Here is a 7,308-nt window from a genome sequence, read left to right as displayed (position 1 = left end):
GAGAAATAGGAATGTTTTTACACGGTTGGTGGAACTGTCAACTAGTTCAACGATTGTGGAAGACAGTGTGGCAATTCGGCAATTCCTCAAGGATCTAGAACTAGAAATACCATTTGACCCAGCAGCCCATTACTGGGCATATACCCAAAGGATTATAAATCATACTGCTATAAAGACACATGCTCACATATGTTTACTGTGGCACTATTCACAATAGCAAAGACTTGGAACCAACCCAAATGTCCATCAATGATATACTGGATTAAGAAAATGTGGCACATATACACTATGGAATACCATGCAGCCATAAAAATGTTCATGTCCTTTGTAGGGACATGGATGAAGCTAGAAACCATCATTCTGAGGAAACTATCACAAGGACAGAAAACCAAACACTGCATGTTCTCACTCATAGGTGGGAACTGAACAATGAGAACACTTGGACACACGGTGGGAATATCACACACCGGGGCCTGTCATGGGGTAGGGGGAGGGAGGAGGGATAGCATTAGGAGATATACCTAATGTAAATGATGAGTTAATGGGTGCAGCACACCAACATGGCACATGTATATATAGGTCACAAACCTGCATGTTGTGCACATGTACCCTAGAACTTAAAGAATAATTTTAAAAATAAAGTACAAAGCTGGAGACATCATATTACTTAATTTCAAACTATACAATGGGTCTACTGTAACCAAAACAACATGATACTGGTACAAAAACAGACACACAGACCAATGGAACAGAATAGAGAGCCCAGAAATAAAGTCACACACCGACACCATCTGATCTTTGACAAAGTCAACAAAAACAAGCAATGAGGAAAGGAGTACGTATTCAATAAATGGTGCTGATGTAACTGGCTAGCCATATGCCAAAGATTGAAACTGGACTCCTTCATTTCATCATATACAAATATCAACTCAAGATGGATTAAAGACTTCAATATAAAACCTAAGACCATAAAAATCCTGGAGAATAACCTAAAAAATACTATTCTGGGCATACGACCTGGGAGAGATTCCATGATGAAGAAAACAAAAGCAATTGCAACAAAAACAAAAATTGAGAAAGTGACCTAATTAAACCAAACAGCTTCTATACGGCAACCCCCACCCAAAAAAAGAAAAAACAAACAAACAAAAAACCAAAAACAAACCTATTAACAGAGCAAACATACAGCCTACATAATGTGAGAAAATATTTGCAAACTATGCATCTGGCAAAAGTCTAATATCCAGAATCTATAAGGAACTTAAACAAATTAACAACCAAAAAACAAACAACCCCATTAAAAATTGGACAAAGGACATGAGCACTTTTCAAAAGAAGACATACATAGGGCCAAAAAGCATATGAAAAAAAATGTTCTACATCACTAATCATCAGACAAATGCAAATCAAAACCACACTGAGATACCATCTCATACCAATCAGAATGACTATTAATAAAACGTCAAAAACAATAGACACTGGAGAAGTCGCACAGAAAAGGAAATGTTTATATACTGCTGGTGCAAGTGTAAATTAGTTCAGCCACTACGGAAAACAGTTTGGCATTTTCTCAAAGTACTTAAAACAGAACTACCATTTGGCCCAGCAATCCCATTATTGGGTATATACCCAAAGGAACATAAATTGTTCTGCCCTAAAGACACGTGGACACTTATGTTCATCACAGAACTATTCACAATAGCAAAGACATGGAGTCAACCTAAATGCCCATCAATAGTAGACTGGATAAAGAAAATGTGGTCCATATACACCATGGAATACTACATAGCCATTAAAAAAAAGATGATGTCCTTTGCAGCAACACGGATGGGACTGGAGGTCATTACCTTAAGCAAATTAATGCAGGAACAGAAAACTAAAGACCACATGTTCTCACTTATAACTGGACACAAAGAAGGGAACAATACACACTGGGGCCTACTTGAGGGTGGAGGGTAGGGGAGAGTGGGGATCAAAACAAACCAACTATGAAGAAACCTTCTTATCACCTGGGTGACAAAATAATCTGTACACCGAACCTCTATGACACAAAATTTACCTATGTAACAAACCTGCATATGTACCCCGAACCTAAAATAAATGTTTAAGATTTTTAAAAATGCAAATTTAAAGGATTTGGTTTTCCCTTGTAATTGCATCGTCATGCAATATGTAGATGTCCTCCTTCTTTGCTCCAGTACATTTGATAATTTATTGGCAGATACTCAGTACCTTTTGGAAGATCTGACTTAAAAGGGACATCATTTTCAAGAGACAAAATATAATTTCACTATCCTTAGTTTTGCTATTTTCAATTTCACTTTCTAAAATATGACATCGCCTATAAGGGAAAAACTTTGTCTCCAGATGTATCAAGAGCATCCCTAATTATACTTTATCTAAAACAATGAGACAACTCCTGGACTTTCTGAGACTAGTTGGCTGTTGTAGAATGTGGATTGCTTGTCTGAACCCCTACAATGAGAATTAGCCTCTATCACAGTATTGGATCCTTTTAAAAACCCCCCTTTTCTCTTCCCCCAGCTTGGGACTACCAAACTACTCCTTGCCCTTCTCCCTATTCATTCCTGAGAGAGAAGAACATACTTTGGATGTCCTGTCTCAGAAATACAAAAGGAGCCCGAGGCCCACTGGATATTTTACCTTCATGCTAGGCCCTATGGCTCAAGCCTTCCTTCCTTGCTTCTGAGTTGTCATAGCAACAGCAAGTTTGATTCAAGCCACAGTTGATTTTGTGCTAGGTCATACTTCGCACACTTCTGTGCCCAAGTGGTTCACATCTTTGTCCTGACTGCAAACCCCCAACATTTTTCAACCTCTAACCTTACCTCTTATGAGATCCTTTTGTTTGTTCCTTCTCACATACTATTCACCATTACCAAAATCTTAACCTTGTTACCATTTCTCTCCCAACAGAAGTACAACCACCATGACTGTATTTCAGCCACCTAAGCTCTAACCTTTCCCTGTCCTGATCTTGCTGAAATACCTCTTATAGATCCAGATCTCATTTTCTTTGTTGATGGTTCATACCTCTGACCTCAGAAAGGGGTTTCCAGGCTGGATATGCCATTGCATATATCCACAGTCCCATAACATATGAGGCTTTACCCAGTGCAAATTAGATCAGATAGAATAATTTGTGGCGCTCACAAGAACGTACACTTTAGCTGAGAATCAAAGAGTTAACATCAACACAGATAATAGAGATGTTTTTAGGGTATCACACGACTTTGACATGTTGTGGAAAGTCAGGGAATTTGTGACTACAGCTGGAACACTAGTTAAAAATGGGAAATGTGGATAACCTTCTAGAGACCTTATTATTACAAGAGCTGGTCATACTCAAGACAGAAGCTTATATGGGCAATAAGACCCCTAAGACAAGAGGAAGCTCAGCTGATAAATATGCTAAGTGGCAGTTTATAAACCTGTCCCAGTCCCACTGTAATCAGACCAGATATTAAACCTACTCAGTTTGCCTATTTATCCTCTATTTGAGGACATTAAAATATCTCAGTTAAAGGCCCCTGAAGATTAAAAGGCTAATTGAAAACAAGGTGGATGTTTTACCCACCAAAAAGTCCAAAGATAGGCTTTGAAGACACTAAGAAGGCTACTTGGTCTCTCCTTGGTCCCTGACCTGACGTTCAGTCTTCACAAAATTTTCATCATGAGAAAATACTGACTCAACTCCTTCATCATCATTTGTGGGGGAAACTTCACTCTTTACTTGGGATATCTGCCAAAAATAGAATCCTGGAAAAGTTATAAGGGTAGAGCAAGGAAAAGAGCCACCTCCAGCAGGACTCTTTCTCCATTGGCAATGATATTTTATTCAGCTTCCTAAGTCAGTGTTATTAATATGCCCTGGCCATTGTTTTTATGGTCACTTATTGACTAGAAGCTTTCCCATGTAAGAAACCCATAGCTACTACCGTTGATTCTGTTAGAACAAATTTTCCCTTCCTGAAGAATTCTACTTGCCCTGTCAAGTGACCAGGAAACTCTTCGCACCAGTAAAGTCATCCAAAAAAATCCAAGAGTTCTTCCTCTGTCCCCCAAATTACATGATCCTCACCATATCCAGTCATACAGAATGATTGAACAAGCAAATAGACAATTGAAACTAAAATTTTCAAAACGTTCAGAGGCGAGGCCAGGTGTGGTGGCTCATTCCTGTAATCACAGAACTTTGGGAGGCTAAGGCAGGAGGATCACTTGAGACCAGCCTGGGCAACACAGTGAGACCGCATCTCTACAGTAAAAATACATATTTATATTTTAAAAACCTTCAGAGAACTCAACCTTCCGTGGCCCAAGGTCTTTCCCTTGGTCTTAATTGCTCTCTAGCCTTTCCTTGCTAGACTACACCAGCACCCCATTACCAAAAAGTAATTACTAGCAGAACTAGGAGAATTCCCTAGTCTACGTGGGCAACAGAAGACTCCAGTGAAATTAATTCAGATATTATTTCAGAATTCAACCTTGGATGCATGTCTCACAATTTAAAAAGTACAGGAGTTACTTATAATACAAACCTATTTCACCTGGAGATCTTAAACCAGGGTTCTCTAGGAGGACTATGGCTGCCTCTGCTGAGTCATGCAGGTTGTCAGAGAAGCAGGCGAAAGCCAGCAGTCACAGGCCTCCCCCAGATCCCACGCAAACCGAAGGGCTGGTCTCACTCCCACTGTGTCCCCGCAACACCTCCAAGTCTGTTTCCAGGCAAAGGGCGGCCTTGAGAACTTGTCCGAGGCTTTCTGCCTCCCACCTGTGAAACAAAAGGGCTTTAGTTCTTCCCCCACCTGTGAAGTCTGCAAGCCAGATCGGCGTCCTCCCCTAGGTTCTGGCCAGGAGGCTTCTCGCCCCACTCAAAATGTTACAAAGTTCAGCTAGGGAAGTCCTTCTCCCTGGTAGGGTTTTACCCCTTGCTCCTCTGGCCTCCCTCCTGATGGATCCCAGTGGTGCCAGGCAGGAACAGGCTACTTGGGGATTCAGCGAGCTCCCAGGGCCTCCCTGCTGCCTCCTCCGCCCCTGTATTTCGCTTGGCCCAGCTCTCTAACTTGACTCAGCTCCAGGTGAAGTCGGGAGCATCTCCCGGAAACAGACCTTCAGCTTCTCTGGTGAAGTCGGGAGCATCTCCCGGAAACAGACCTTCAGCTTCTCTGGTGAAGTCGGGAGCAACTCCCGGAAACAGACCTTCAGCTTCTCCAGTGGGGAGGGTGTTCCGGAAGGAGGGGTTCTCCCTTACCCACTTCCGCAGGTTGGGGCCACTCACAGTTATTTTGGGGTGTCCCCAGATCCTGCAGGAGCAGTCTGCTTCTTTCAGAGGGTCTGAAAGATATATATATATATTATATATTATTTTTTTTTTGTTTTGTAAACTTGCGTTTGACTAGCACAGAGTTGAGTCAGTATTTTCTCACGATGAAAATTTTGTGAAGACTAAAGTCAGGGGCCTTTAACTTCTCACTGCACTACCTTTCTCTCAAAATATTGTTTTAAATATTAAAAGCAGCCGGTGATATGGTTTGTCCCCACCAAATACCATGTTAAAATGTGATTCTCAATGTTCAAAGTGAGGCCTGGTGGGAAGTATTTGGGTAATGAGGACAAATCCCTCATCAATGGTTTGGTGCCTTCCTGTTAGTAATTAGTGAGTTCTTGTCCTATTACTTCACGTGAGAGCTGGGCTGGTTGTTTACAAGAGCCTGGCATCTCTCTCGCTCACTTTCTCACCGTGTGACACGCCTGCTCCCTCTTCACCCTTCAACATGAGTGGAACCTCCCTGAGTCCCCTACCAGACATAGATGCTAGTGACATGCTTCTTGTACAGTCTGCAGAATCATGAGCCAAACAAACCTCAAACCTCTCTTCTTTTTTTCGAGACGGAGTCTCGCTCGGTAGCCAGGCTGGAGTGTGGTGGTGTAATCTTGGCTTAATGCAATCTCCGCCTCCCGGGTTCAGGTGATTCTCCTGCCTCAGCCTACCGAGTAGCTGGGGCTACAGGTGTGTGCCACTACGCCCAGCTAAATTTTGTATTTTTAGTAGAGATGGGTTTCACCATGTTGGCCAGGATGGTCTTGATCTCTTTACCTCGTGATCTGCCTGCCTCGGCCTCCCAAAGTGCTGGAATTACAGGTGTGAACCACTGCACCCGGCCCCTCTTTTCTTTATAAATTACCCAGCCTCAGGTGTTCCTTTATATTAATAGTAATGCAAAACAGACTAGCACAGATGGAGAAATGGATTCCAGCTTTACATAGTAGAAGCTATACCCTAAAATGCGTTGAGGGGGAACACCAGTAAGTACCAAGCCAAAGAGCTCTCAGAGAACCCCTCAAAGATCTGAGCCTTGTAGTTACCCGTTTCCTAGAATACAGGAAAGTGAGAAATGCCAGGACTGGCTAAAAGTCTCTATATGGAACAATGCCCAACCCACATACCCCACCTTGCACAGAAGATTCACCTTTGTCAAGACCCTAGAGTTTTATTCTCTGGAGAAACGAAATGAAGAGGATCTGAACTTAGAGCGTTAGGTACAGAGATCAGTTGGATTGGGGGATAAGGTAAAATGGGCATAACGTCAAAGTCTGCAAAATGAACAGTGAAGCTCCATCCTTTTTCCCACTCCCTGCCCCTAGAACATCAGGAGCCAGGTGTTGTTCTGAATTCAGGCAATTGGAAGAATCATCTATTAAAAAAAATTCTGAATGGCCCTAGAGAAAATATCTCCAAATATCAACATCTGGGGATGCCCCAATAATCACCAGCAGACTACTCAGAAAAGTTCACAAGCACCACCTGTACACGTAGAGCTTCTGTTTGTTCTTTTTATTGCCAGTATTTTCCTGAGGACAGTTCTTGCTCTTGGTCCTTTACTAATTGTTAACTTGAAACACCGTGAATATTTTCAATGAGCACAGGCAATCTTCATTTCGGGAATAGTGTTTCTAAGTTTTCTGTGGCTATGTAGTGCCATTTGTTCTATCTTTCCTGGAGTATACCCTGCAGATGACTCTCAAATCTGTGTGTCTAGCATGGACGTTTCCCTGAGCCCTGCACATGCATACACAACATCTTTATCTTGAGGTACCTCCAGGTAGTCAAATGCAAGTTTAAAAAAAAAAAAAATTAGTCACTGCTCTCCCTCTAACCCCTCATTATTACTGTCACCATATCATTGTCCTCATCTACACTGGTGTTTTGGGTAATGTTATTCCCCTAGACATTCATCCTACAAATTTTCAGTCAATTCTGATTCTTCTAACTCTTCTTCACCC

General features: G+C 41.9%; 1 protein-coding gene across 4 annotated transcripts in view; it reads right to left on the bottom strand.

The window, feature by feature from the left end:
* Window positions 1-5,218, bottom strand: part of LOC108514294 (arachidonate 12-lipoxygenase, epidermal-type-like) — a 38,041-nt gene extending 32,823 nt beyond the window's left edge. For all 4 annotated transcript variants that reach the window (XM_017850392.1, XM_017850394.1, XM_017850393.1 and 1 more), the window contains exons 1-2: window positions 5,179-5,218; window positions 4,563-4,795 (exon numbers count right to left, since the gene is read on the bottom strand). The gene's annotated coding sequence lies outside the window, so the exon portion shown is untranslated. The remainder of the gene's footprint in view (window positions 1-4,562; window positions 4,796-5,178) is intronic.
* Window positions 5,219-7,308: the final 2,090 nt, after the last annotated feature.

This window comes from Rhinopithecus bieti, unplaced genomic scaffold (assembly GCF_001698545.2).
Source record: "Rhinopithecus bieti isolate Rb0 unplaced genomic scaffold, ASM169854v2 scaffold_32008, whole genome shotgun sequence".
Lineage (NCBI taxonomy): Eukaryota > Metazoa > Chordata > Mammalia > Primates > Cercopithecidae > Rhinopithecus > Rhinopithecus bieti.
This window is presented reverse-complemented; position numbering and strand designations above follow the sequence as displayed.